The 14577-nt window shown below is 36.8% G+C and overlaps 1 long non-coding RNA gene across 1 annotated transcript in view; it reads right to left on the bottom strand.

Moving 5' to 3' along the window:
• Window positions 1–14577, bottom strand: part of LOC143982963 (uncharacterized) — a 73721-nt gene that overhangs the window by 57535 nt on the left and 1609 nt on the right. The window contains exon 2 of the long non-coding RNA XR_013274546.1: window positions 12741–12803. This is a non-coding gene — a long non-coding RNA (uncharacterized LOC143982963). The remainder of the gene's footprint in view (window positions 1–12740; window positions 12804–14577) is intronic.

Below are 14577 nucleotides of genomic sequence, written 5' to 3'. Positions count from 1 at the left end.
CACATAAGAGGTGGATGGGGGAATCCTCCCTGCTGCACTTTTTTTTCTCTGACAGGGATGAGACTTCCTTGCTCTCACAATACACCGATTAGTGCTGCCACTGCTGCGGCTTTTATCCAACAAGGCTGTTGAACAGAAGTTTGAATTTTGTTCAACTGCAGTGGCCACACAAGGATTTCAATTAGGCCTGTCCCTGCTGAACCACCAGGGGCGGCCCATCCATTAAGGGTACACAGGTGCCGCCCCCTCTATCAAAGCCGCCCCCTATATGGTTAATGGACAGCCCCTTTCAGGATGCCTGGCAGATGAATTACAGCGCGTTTTTTTTTTTATCACTAAAGAAGCGTGAACAGAGCACAATCCAATGCTGTAGTAAATCATTAGCGACACTATCAATTAAAACGCTACCTACAAATTGCTAGCATTAGCGATCTGTAGCAGCAAAAAAAAAAAAGGTTGCTTGTGCGCCATCAGCTTAATGGTGGTAATACGCGTTTCGATAAATGATTGCTTTCTTTTCCAAGCAATCTTTTTTTTTTTTATTGATATTAGGAAGTTATCCTTCACATCTCTCTTATCACCTTGCATTCTCATAATCTGATTGATCAAAATATGATTGAATACATGACCAAAGTATCTGCCAATAGATGCAAGAAGTGATTGATTGAATCCAATCTAAATCGAATCTAAATCAATTGGAAGAGAAGTTATAACTATTTTATTGTTTACTGATGCGGTCATTTGCGTCTGATCGCACATCGATTGGTGGCGTGTATGGCCAACATGAATCTCTAGAGCTCGTTTCAACTAACTGGGTTAATAAATAATAATAATGAGTAGAATTAAACAGTGAGAAAGGCTTATGTTAGAAAGTTAAGTTCTTTAGGAAGAGCTGGAATAAACATTTAGTGCAGATGCCTACTTAGGACCCAAACTAAAGCTGCACTTAGACTCTCTGTGTGTAAACACATTACATTCTATGTGCATTATGTGTCATTTACATGCCATCAACATTGACTTGCTTTCTCCATTTTAGAGCTAATGACTTTTCTTTGTCTATTGGCTGTACTGGGAGAGATGACTTTGTGGTGTGAATGATGGCAGACCACTCTTTAATAAATAGTTTATCTGGATGGAAGGACTTGTATGTGTCTGATCCGATGCCTGCCCCGGGCAGAGGGAGAGGATGGATGGATGGATGGATGGATGACTGCAATTCTATCAACAGGCTGGACATGGCCAAATCACAGAAAAGGGGTTAATTTAGTCCCAAGTCACTGAAGACTTTGTAATTGAAAATCAATCAACCTGCTGGACTGTTGAGAACAAGGTCAGAGCTCAATGATCAAAGAAAAAAAGGGAGGGTTGGGAAAGAGGAGGAGGAGGGGGGGGGGGGGTGTACTCAGAGGAGGCTGAAAAATACCCATTTCTACCGCCTGCCACCAAGAGTAGAGCAGCACAATGTGCCATTCTCACTCGCATCATGTATGGGCATGATAGAACCATACACAGGGCACTGGCATTTCACAGCTGATGATTTACCAGCAATATGTTTCAGTAGGACTGTGTTAGTGCCATCCCCTCCTGTGCTGTAACCTGACAGACCAGTTGGTACCCACACTCCTATCTGTGATTGCATTTTGTCCCGTACAAAGTCATTCCACATTAGGCAATGCTTTTATGGCTTCCTGCAGACAGCACTGCGGCCCATGTCTGCTGGCATCCGGGGAGCTCCTTACTGATCCCAACTATTTATTCATGGCCTATGGGGATGGGAGACACACAATACATCATCAATGTCAGCTGATTACATTTATGACAGCTGTACATTGGAGACACAGATACACCTCTGCCGTCATTGCTGGATCACTTTTATTTTATTATACCATCTATTATTATCTATCGATCCGGTGGCGTTCTATCTATCCATCTATGTCCATCAACTCTTCCTTTATTTTTTTTCTTTCTATCTATCTGCCTAACAGTCTATGATCTTTTCTTTCTTTCTTTCTTTCTTTCTTTCTATCTATCTATCTGCCTACCAGTCTATAATCTATTCTTTCTTTCTTTCTTGCTTTCTTTCTTTCTTGCTTTCTTTCTTTTTTTCTATCTTTCTTTCTTACTCGCTGTATTTCTTTCTTTCTTTAATTCTTTCTCGTTGTATTTCTTTCTTTGTTTCTCGTTGTATTTCTTTCTTTCTATCTACCCGTCTATAATCCATTCTTTCTTTCTTTCTTTATTTCTATCTATCTATCTATCTATCTATCTATCTATCTATCTATCTATTTATCTACCTGTCTATAATCTATTATTTCTCTCTTTCTAACTCTCTGCCTACCCTGTCTATCAATTCTTTCCTTCCCTCTAGATCTATAGGTTAGTACAACAATCCTTCTTGCTATTTATCTATCTATCTATCTATCTATCTATCTATCTATCTATCTATCTATCTATCTATCTATCTATCTATCTATCTATCTATCTATCTATCAGTCTGTCTATATTCCATCACTCTACCATCACTCTAGATCTATAGCTTAGTACAACAATCTTTTTTGATAGTAATCTATCTATCTATCTATCTATCTATCTATCTATCTATCTATCTATCTATCTATCAATTTTAGATTGTCTATAATCTATTTTCTTTCTTTCCTTCCTTCCTTCTTTCCTAAAGCTTAGTACAGCAATCCTTACTGATAGTAATCGATCTATCTATCTATCTATCTATCTATCTATCTATCTATCTATCTATTTATCAGTCTGCCTACATATATACTGTCTATATTTTTTTCTTTCTTTCTTTCTTTCTTTCTTTCTCTCTTCCCTTCCTTCCTATACCATCACTCTAGATCTATAGCTTAGTTCAGCAATCTTTATTGATAGTTATCTATCTATCTATCTATCTATCTATCTATCTATCTATCTATCTATCTATCTATCTATCTATCTATCTGTCCGTTTACCCGTCTATAATCTATTTTCTTTCTTACTCTCTCTCTCTCTCTCTCTCCTTCCTTATCTCTCTATCTCTAGCTCAGTACACTAACTGTTCCCTGATATAAAGCACGTTTTTCATCTTGTGTTCACTTCTCTTTGAAACTTCGCTGATAGTCGGCAAATCTGTTTATAAGTTGTGAAGCTCTGGATAAACTTCAGAAAGTTTGTGTCTCTGTCTGCGTGTTGTTATTGTCCAGAAACTGGAGTTGTTGGGGAATAGCTTTTTTTATCTTAAACTGTCTAAAACTTGTGATAAGACGTTAAAAATGAAAGAAAAAAATATGACAGGGACGTTTTGTTAAAGATAAATAGACACTTATAGGTAACTGTTGTAACGAAATCATACATTTATTTTATTTTGTTTTATTTATTTATTTAGCAGGTAATAACACAACAAACTGGAAAGAGTGCTGTCTACAAAACAGAACAAACTGCATAGTAAATCTTAGGTAAATGCCATGGGAAATATATTGATGTATTTAATTGAATCGTTGATTTTCGTTCTGGATGAAAGTGACCATGAGGATCCTGGTCTTCAGGACTGACCTGATCCTGTTCACGGATAGCGCCCTCCTCTGACCAGACCAGCGGAATACCAAGACCAAGGATACGACTGCCTACGAAGGATTCCCCTGGCTCTCACTATTGGGAAGACCCCCTGATCGTGCCAACAAGGATTGCATGATTCTATAATGTACAGTTCTGATAACCACTGCGAATTATAGATTAGGCATTTTTTTTCTGAAGCCTTTTGGGAAACATAGTTGAAGGAAAAAAAAGCTCAAATGTGCTGTTTAGTAAAATAATAATAATAATAATAATAATAATAAATAACAATAATAATAATAACAATGATAATTTATTATTAATAATAATAATAATATGAATGTTTTTTTGTCCAGTTGTTATTACTATTACTGTTGTTGCTATTATTTTTGTTATTATTTTTTTTTTATTATTGCTTTTATATGCCTGTATTTAAAAAAAAAAAAAAAAAAATCATTATCATCATAATTGTGTTTAGTCTTTTGCATTCTCCGGTGTAAATAAAATTGTTTAGCTTCCTTCTTGCGCACTTATAATATCTTCCACCCGTGCAGTTATTTACCTGCACGGTTTTTTAATTAAAATCTTTCTCCAAATGATGTAAGTATCTTGCTTTTTTAAGGTTACATTTATTTTATGTTAATGATCATTTTGTGACAATTTTTGATAATAATAAAAAAAAAAAAAAGACTTTTTAGGTGTGGTGAGTTTGCTGGTAACCACTTTAAACATCTGAAAGCTGAAGGGGGTGTCTGCAGGGATGTGAACAAAATGAATCCACATCTCTATAATCAGTGTGTAGTCATAGTTGTGTCATTAACCTGGATTTGAAAGGAGACAGAAAGCAATAAAGATTTAAGAAAGCAGAATATCCAGAGGTGAAGAGGCAAAGAAGAGGGAAAGAAGCAATAGTCTCGATTCCTCCCAAAAAAAGTCATGACACTTGTTGACCCCTTTTATCTCCTGTTGCCAGCAACTCATCCCCAACTCCGATAGTACAAGCATACCCCACTTTTAAGTACACAATGAGGTTTATTTACTAAAGCTGGAAAGTGCAAAATCAGGCTCACTTCTGCATAGAAACCGATGAGCTTCTAACACCAGATTGTTCAATTAAGCTTTGGTAATAAAACCTGGAAGCTCATTGGTTTCTATGCAGAAGTGAGCCTGATTTTGCACTTTTCAGCTTTAGTAAATAAACCCCATAAAAGTGGGGTATGCCTGTAATTGTTGTATGTGTCCTGCCACATTGGGCATGGCGTCAACACAGATGCAGGTGATCAGATTGTAATCCACCTGTTGTATGCAGACTTCTCCTACTGGTCAGCACATGGAGCATTATTTACCTGGCCTTGCAGCCACCCTGGGGATAAGCTGTGATATCTGTGTTTATTTTACAAGTTTGGCTATGTACAAGTCTCCCCAGGAGAGGAACAGGTCTCACGCCTGCAGGGGGGGGGGGGGGGGGGGTGATCTACAGTCTGCCTGTCCTTATCAGCCGCTAAATGTTCTATCTACACATAGAGAACAGGGGCAACTGAAGGCACAACTCCTACTTAACCCATGTGAGGCTGGAGAACTGAGCAGCTACTTCAAGGGCATCTATAACCAATGTATTTATTAGTGGTGTCTGAGACTTTTTCATTTTTACACTTGATGCTTAATATAACAAGCCTTGGGGCTGATTTACTAAAACTTGAAAGTGCAAAATCTGGAGCAGAAACCATTTATTTCTTTTTTTGTCAAAGCTTAATTGAACAAGCTGAAGGTGATCGGCTACCATGCTCAGCTGCACTGGATTTTGCACTCTCCAGTTTTAGTAAATCAACCCTTATTTCTATGTATAGTTTGTACACATGTGAAGAACTATGTTTGATCATTATAAATGCAGGGGATTCCTACTTTAAGAGGGTTATTTACTTAGGAAGTTATACACCTAGCAAAATGAATGTTATGTTATGTTTTTGCAAAATTAATAAGATGAAGTTGCTCTTACATTCATGTGCTAACAAAAACCATGATTTATTGCCTTTCAATGTGATTGGGTATTCACAGTGGACATCTTATATAAGGGAATAAATAGAGTTCACATAGCAAAGTAAAAATGTTTATATATATATATATATATATATATATATATATATATATATATATACAAGAAAATAAATTAATCTAATATATATATATATATATATATATATATATAAACATTTTTACTTTGCTATGTGAACTCTATTTATTCCTTTAGTAAATCAACCCTATTGAATATTGAAAAGTTAACACAGGTTTCCTTTTTTTTTTTTTTTCTACTAACATTTACTTTCTACAGTGTACATTAGGTTAATAGTCTCTATTTCTTTAGTAATTCAACCCCCATTGTGTTTTACAGCTCCTCAAAGCAGGTTCCTCTGTCTATTCACACTTATAGAAAACAACAGAGGGTATATGTGGTTAATTGATTTTATCTCGGCAGTTCACCACAAACCATATGTTGGGGCTGATTTACTAAATAGGTAGAAACTGTTCGCAGGAAATGTAGCTGTGTTCAGTCATCCAAACATGCACAAGTACAATTACCCCTTTTTTTCTTTCTTTTTTTTACTATCTCTTTCTCATTATTGGCTATTCAAAGTGAACACAGCTTCCCAAATGTACTAATACAAATGAGGGAACTCAATTAAAAAACCCACCGCAGAGACATTAAAGGGAGCCTCTACAAATATGAAACATGAAATACCAGCTTGAAAACATGGAACAGCAAATTTGCTCATCTGTGACAACAAAAAAGACCTACAGGTAGATGTTCCAGTAAGTAAATGCTGGAATTGTGTACTTACTAACGGTGCTATAGTTCTTTTAAATAAGAAACTTTTAGGATGGCCTAGCAATCTCTGTTTCAAACACACTCATGCTCAATTATTGACTATTTACAGTCAACGCTGCTTCCCAAATTCACTAAACTGATGCAAATGAGAGCACACCTTTAGTAAATCCACATTAGAGTCATTAAAGGGAGCCTCTACAGATAAGAGCATGACATATCAGCTCGAAAACATGGAACAGCAAACCTGCTCACCTGTGACAAAAAAAAAGACTTGCATGTAAATGTTTCAGTAAATGCTGGAAATGTGTACTTACTAACAGTTCTCCTTTAAATAAGAAAAAAATGTTAAGGTGGCCTAGTAACCTCCGTTTCATACACCCACTCATGCTCAAGCAACATCCTTTTTTTTTTTTTAAACATCTCTTGCACGTTATTGGTTATTTAAAGTGAACACAGCTTCCCTTAATTACTAAACTATTGCTAATGAGAGCACACCTTTAGTAAATCCACACTAGAGTTATTAAAGGGAACCTCTGCAAAATAATGGCATGAAATACCAGCTTGGAAACATGGAACAGCAAACTTGCTCATCTGTGACAAAACAAAACAAACAAAAAAAGACTTGCATGTAAATGTTCCAGTAATTGCTGGAAATGTGTACTTACTAACAGTTCTCCTTTAAATATTTTAGGGTGGCCTAGTAACCTACGTTTCAAACACTCACTCATGCTCAAGCAGAATTCCCTTTCTTTTTAAATATCTCTTGTACATTATTGGCTAGTTAAAGTGAACACAGCTTCCCAAAATTACTAAACAAATGCAAATGAGAGACCACCTTTAGTAAATCTACATCAGAGTCGTTAAAGGAGCCTCTATAAATATGGGTATGAAACACCAGCTTGAAAACATGGAAAAGCAAACTTGCTCATCTGTGACAAAAAAAAAAAAGACTTGCATGTAAATGTTCCAGTAAGTTTTGGAAATGTGTACTTACTAACAGTTCTCCTTTAAATAAGAATAAATATTAAGGTGGCCTAGTAACCTCCCTTTCAAACACTCACTCATGCTCAAGCAGAATATATTTATTTTTAAATATCTCTTGCACATTGATAGCTCGTTAAAGTGAACGTAACTTCCCAAATTTACTAAACGAATACAAATGAGAGACCACCTTTAGTAAATCTACATTAACGGAGCCTCCACAAATATGGGCATGAAATACCAGCTTGAAAACATGGTAAAGCAAACTTGCTCATCTGTGGCAAAAAAAAAAAAAAGAGAGACTTGCATGTAAATGTTCCATAAGTGCTGGAAATGTGTACTTACTAACAGTGCTATAGTTCTTCTTGAAATTAGTAAACATTTTAGGCTGGCTTAGCAATCTCCGTTTTAAACACCCACTCATGTTCAGAAAAATCAAATCAAATTTTAGATGTGGATGGAGCAATCGGGAATTTCCAGGACCAGCCTAAAATGATCTCTTTAGTAAGCCTGCCTCAAAGTGGACTTTTAAATAGCAACATATATATCAGTAATTGAGTAAACTGACTGGGGCTTAATGCATCCTTTATTGGAGAAAATAAAAGTAAAGTAGCGATCTCCTGTGATAAATTAGGGAACAAAAGACATGATTTGCTGGTCCACGTTGCTGTGATGGCAGAGCTCAGTCTGTAGGCAAACAGGTCATATGTTTTGCTCTTACAAAGATGGATGCAGTCTAATCAACTCCAGCCTGGTTTTGTAGTCACTGCAATAAGCTGGCTTTATTCACCCAGATCTGACTTTATTAAAATGCCAATAAGGATTGTGTCATCTACAATCCCAAATTACACGTACAATCCAAGCCTTGGGAATTGATCAAAAAGTAACATGATCCCCCCAAACAGGGCTCCTTACCATCCAACAGGAACTTGGAATGTTCTTAGCCTATTTATTATTTTTTTTCCTTTCCTTCATATGTTTGCATTTGTTAATCGTTGGAGGGGGGGAGCTTTATTGGTGGGTCTGATACAAGAGAATTATGTCAAGACGTTGGTTTAACCCAGCAGAGAGCATCTGTGCCCCTGCCAGCGAGGACTGAAAGGGTTCGGGGCTGCTATTTGTGCCATTTCCATTCATTTCCTATAGAGTTTATGGAGCCAGGTCCCAAGCTTTGGGAGAGGGAGGAGAATGCATGGGGAGGGCTGGCTCCTTGTGAGAATTGTTATTTTTCATCAATCACTTGCAATTTGTCTAAGTGGACAGGACAGGACACCAGCAGCCCTGCTGACTGAGGTCACAGTGACAACACAGCAATGGAGAAGAGCAAATTGCGTTTGCTCGCCATACTCACAGATCCAAATTACTGCCTGTGCATTGCAAGGGGAGAGAAGGAAAAGGTCCATGTGACATGGGGGAAATATGAAGGACTTTGACAGGTCTTAAACGGCCTGGCGCCAAGGTCTAAGTCTACAGGCTAAAAATAGCAAGAGGATGATGAGAAGAGATGGGCAAAGATGAAAGCAAAATGAGAAAGAAAAAGAACATCCGAGGGACAACTCTTTTTTAAATTGTGTGCAAACTTAAACTTAGGATGTTTAGCTAAACTTCATTTTATGGGGAGTGCAGAGTCTGGAGCTAAAAAAAACAACACTTAGGGTAAATGTATAACTTCAAAGAGCTGACTATATCTCCCACAAAGTCTATATATATATATATATATATATATATATATATATATATATATATATATATATATATATATATAGATAGATAGATAGATAGATGAATATAGATAGAGTTAGATGGATAGATAGATAGATAGATAGATAGATAGATAGATAGATAGATAGATAGATAGATAGATAGATAGATAGATAGATAGATAGATAGACCATATATATATATATATTGTATATTATACACACAATATCATGGCAAACAATCTGGAGTCTTTCACTTGTAGGTTTAAAGGATTGCTTTTATGGATATGCATTTACAGGGTATGCCCAATAAATATTCTCGCCTCCTGGGATAGCTAGATAAATATAGATATATGGAGAGAGAGAGAAAGAGAGAGAGAGAGAGACTAGATAAGAGAGATGAGATGAGAGAGAGTAAGAGAGAAAACAGAGAAGAGAAGGGGCGGGGAGAAGAGAGAGTAAGGTAGAAAAGAAGAGAGGGGGGAGATGAGAGACAGAGAGGGGGGAGAGAGGAGAGAGAGATGGGGGAGAGAGAAAGATGGGGGAGAGAGAAAGATGGGGGAGAGAGAGAGAGAGAGAGGGGAGGAGAGAGGAGAAGGAGATGGGGGGAGAGAGAGGAGAAGAGAGAGGAGAGAGAGAGGGGGGGGGGAGAGAGGGGTGGGAGAGAAGAGAGAGAGAGAGAGAGTGAGAGAGTAAAATAGAAAAGAGAGAAGAGATTGAGGGGGAGAGGGGAGAGGGGGAGAGAGAGAGATGGGGGAGAGAGGAGAGAGTGAGAGAGTAAAATAGAAAACAGAGAACAGAGAGAGGGGGAGAGGAGAGAGGGGGAGAGAGAGAGAGAGAGAGATGGGGGGGGAGAGAGAGAGGAGGGAGAGAGGAGAGAGAGGGGGTAGAGAGAGAAGAGAAGAGAACAGAAGAGAAGAGAAAAGAAGAGAGAGAGAGAGAGAGAAGAAAGAGAAAGAGGCAAGGCTGGACATACATTATACAATTTTATCATACAATTTTCCTTTATAACATGAGGTCAAACCTAAAACACCTTCAATTTGTATGCAATCAGTCAGGCCCTTGCACTACATATTTAGGTACATCTAAAGGAAATTGAATAGTAAAATTGTATAATGTATGGCCAGCTTAAGGATCCCAATGTCTAATTGTATTATTTACATAGGCTGGCCATACATTATACAATTTTCTTACGATTTACCAAAACCATATAATATGAGGTCACACCTAAACACTTTAAATTCCTATGCAATCAGGCAGGCCCTTGCCCTACATAGTTGAAGGTAAATCTAAAGGAAATTGTATGATGTATGGCCAGCTTAAGGATCCCAATGTCTAATTTTATTATTGTAGGTTTACAAGCTGACCATACAGTATACATTTTTTTTAAGATTTACCAAAATCATATAATATGAGGTCAAACCTAAACACTCTCAATTCCTATTCAATCAAGCAGGCATGTATGGCCAAACTTAAGGATCACAATGTCTAATTTTATTATTGTAGGCCATACATTATACAACTTTCTTAAGATTTACCAAAACCATACAATATGAGGTCAGACCTAAACACTTTTAATTATTTTATGCAATCAGGCAGTTGAAGGTAAATCTAAAGAAAATCGAATAAGACAATAGTATAATGTATGGCCAGTCTTACACAGATGCACTAGCAGAATTGTAGAAAATACATCTTATATCAGAGCAGGTTTCTATGGCCAGTGCTGTAGAAAAGGCTAAATGACCCTCTGATTAGATATAGAGAGAGAATGGTGGATGACTTGGTGCACATTCATTTCCTTATGACAATTAAACATATCCTTTTAAGCTGGCCATATATTATATAATTTTCTCATTCAATTTTCTATAGATTTACCTTCAAACGTAGTACAAGGGCCTGCCTGATTGCATACAAACTGAAAGTATTTAGGTTTAGCCTAATTTTATATGGTTTTGGTAAATCTAAATGAAAATATTACAAGAACATTGTATAATATATGGCCAGACTTACTCTTTCTAATTTACAAACAACAATACATAAATGCATCTTTGTATTTGTTAATGCATTGCTAGGGCCTTAACATGATTCTTAGTTACTCTGGTATTATTGGGATGTATCTGTTGTTACATTGTTTGTAATAAACCAGATCATAATTATGTTCATATATGTTTTATATTATGGGTACTGGTTTAGTAAAGAAGGGATTTGCACAACACCATAAATCCCCAGTTTTTATGCTTTTTTTTTTTTTTTTTACTGTGATTTTAAAAAAGGACAATGTAAAATGACCCCTTTAATAAAAAAAGCTTCCTGTTTGTATACAATTGTTACTTTTTTTTTTTTTTACATTTTACATAGCTACACTGTTTAACCTTATTTATTAGATTACAAAATGTTACAACTATTTCCCTCCAATAAATAGGTAGTTGAAATGGCCTATTGTATTTTATCAACGAGATGCAAAAAGCAGCCAAGGTGCTATTTCCCCAAAGCACTCGTCAAATGCTAGCTGGATTGGCAATGGTGGTTATAAGTTACCACTTATAACAATGCATATATATGTTACCACTTACAACAAGCACTTATAACGATGCATATATATGTTACCACTTATAGCAAAACATATTCCTGCAGGGATGGTATGCTTGTTAAAATTCAAAATGGTATGTGCTAATTTTATATTTGAGATGTACATACAGGAACTATATTATAAACAGTATATATATATATATATATATATATATATATATATATATATATATATATATATATATATATAAACAAACATATGTACTGACTTCTCTATGACACTGTTACATTAACCTAGTGTATTTAATTGACATGAGACTTCTATGTAGTAAGTCATGCCACAGTTGCTAATGTTATATATATATATATATATATATATATATATATATATATATATATATACATATATATATATATACATATGTTTTATTTGTTTCCTCCCCTTAGAAAGCCAGTGACTAGGAGATAATTGGGTAATGGCCTTCTGCAGGATGTCCTGGAGGTGTCCTTTCTTTCCTATTGAGGTAAGTCTAGTGACCAGGTCAGGTTAATTCTCCAGCAGCTGATCCTGAGTGATAGTTGATAAGAAGAAGAAGAAGGCCCCGGCAGCAGAAGCAGATACACAATGCCATGTTGTAAAGTGGCCCTGATTACACTCCTTTAGCTTTGGTGTAATTCTGTGGTGGCGCCGCAGTCACCGGGAGTTGGGGAGAAGTAAGGACACGTCCAAGGAGAGACATGGGATGACACCTTGTCTAACAGGACTGATGCCTATCTCTCCAATGACACTCTCCCCATATGCTGTCTCTAAAAAGTCTGAGAGTGCCAGACACTGCCTTATCTACCTCTGACGTGACAGGAGGGACAGGTTTACATGATCAAATCATTCATTTAGAGGAGAAAATGACAAGATATTAAGTAGTGCTCAATCAAAGCGATCGCGTGTTGTCATGTTAACTAGATTATACTATCATTGCATGTTTACTGGACAGATGGTCGCTTGGATCCAGCATTTGGATTCTTTGGAAATGACATTTCACTCCACTGAACATACACACACATGAACCAGAATTCCAGGGAGGCCTTTTTCTGATGTGTTAAACATTCACACATACACACGCATAGCATTAACCCAAACTATGCCAAGGCTGCTTACTAACCTGCTAACCTGCCCTCCTGCAGAGATGGCACAAACCCCATCTGACCAGTCCTGTTGATGGGACCTGGAATAACAAGGACAGGAATTGGAAAATGTATATCTAGAGTATGCACATGATGTTCTTATGTTCTATGATATATATATATATATATATATATATATATATATACAAAACACACACACATGTGCTTGCATTTGGACATGTGATACTAAAGTTGGCTTTGTACTGTAAGTTAGAATAAATAATACATTATTTACTCAAAATACAAACTCACAGGTGCTACAATACTCTCTCCCTCTCTCTATATATAACTCTCCCTCTCTCTCTCTTTTTATATATATATATATATATATATATATATATATATATATATATATATATATATATATAAAAATTCTCTCTCTCTCTCTATATGTATAAAACTCTCTATATATTTGTTTATAGTACATATACATACGTGTGTGTGTGTGTGTGTAAAACGCTCTCTCTCTCTCTCTCTCTCGCTGTCTCTCTCTATATAAATGTAAAACTCTCTCTCTCTCTCTCTCTCTCTCTCTCTCTCTATATATATATATATATATATATATAAACTCTATCTATCTATCTATCTATCTATCTATCTATCTATCTATCTATATATATAAAACTCTCTCTTGCCCTCTCTCTCTCTCCCTGTCTCTCTCTCTCGCTGTATATGCCTGTACGTAATGCTCTTTTCATAATATATTACTGTGCATATTCTTATTATTTCATATATTCAATTTACTAATCAACAGGTATTAAAGCACAGTATTTTCTGTCTGTCTTTCTCTATACACATATAACACACACACTATAGATATGTCTGTATAAGAACATAAGCATCTACAGTTTGATTTTTATCATGATACATCGTATCCTTATTTGATCCATTTATTTATTGATGTATTTATTATACTAAATGACAGGTACTAAAACATATTATTTTGTTTGTTTCAATAAGTTGCCTGGGCATGTATCAATGATCTTTTGCAATTCACAATAACCACTTAAGTGCTATGTATTAATAATTAGGAGAGAGCAGTGGTGCCCTATTTTCTATTGATCGCCAGATAAGGTGTGTGTTGGTGAGTGTAGGCTGTGTGTAGAAGCCCCCTGTAGCAAAACATGCCCAGCTTGGTTCAGTGTATGTAGAAGCCCCCTATAGCAATACATGCCCACCTTGGCTCAGTGTATGTAGAAGCCCCCTATAGCAATACATGCCCACCTTGGTCCAGTGTATGTAGAAGCCCCCTGTAGCAATATATGCCCACCTTGGCTCAGTGTATGTAGAAGCCCCCTATAGCAATACATGCCCACCTTGGTCCAGTGTATGTAGAAGCCCCCTGTAGCAATACATGCCCACCTTGGTCCAGTGTATGTAGAAGCCCCCTGTAGCAATATATGCCCACCTTGGCTCAGTGTAAGTAGAAGCCCCCTATAGCAATACATGCCCACCTTGGTCCAGTGTATGTAGAAGCCCCCTATAGCAATACATGCCCACCCTGGTCCAGTGTATGTAGAAGCCCCCTGTAGCAATACATGCCCACCTTGGTCCAGTGTATGTAGAAGTCCCTTATAGCAATACATGTCCACCCTGGTCCAGTGTATGTAGAAGCCCCCTATAGCAATACATGTCCACCCTGGTCCAGTGTATGTATAAGCTCCCTATAGCAATACATGTCCACCTTGGTCCAGTGTATGTAGAAGCCCCCTATAGCAATACATGTCCCCTTTGGTCCAGTGTATGTAGAAGCCCCCTATAGCAATACATGTCCACCTTGGTCCAGTGTATGTAGAAGCCCCCTATAGCAATACA

The sequence above is a fragment of the Lithobates pipiens genome, unplaced genomic scaffold (assembly GCF_037356315.1).
Source record: "Lithobates pipiens isolate NorthernLeopardFrog02 unplaced genomic scaffold, aLitPip1_a1.2 Scaffold_16, whole genome shotgun sequence".
Classification (NCBI taxonomy): Eukaryota; Metazoa; Chordata; class Amphibia; order Anura; family Ranidae; genus Lithobates; species Lithobates pipiens.
Note: the sequence above shows the minus strand (reverse complement) of the source record. Positions and strands in the feature narration are given on the sequence as shown.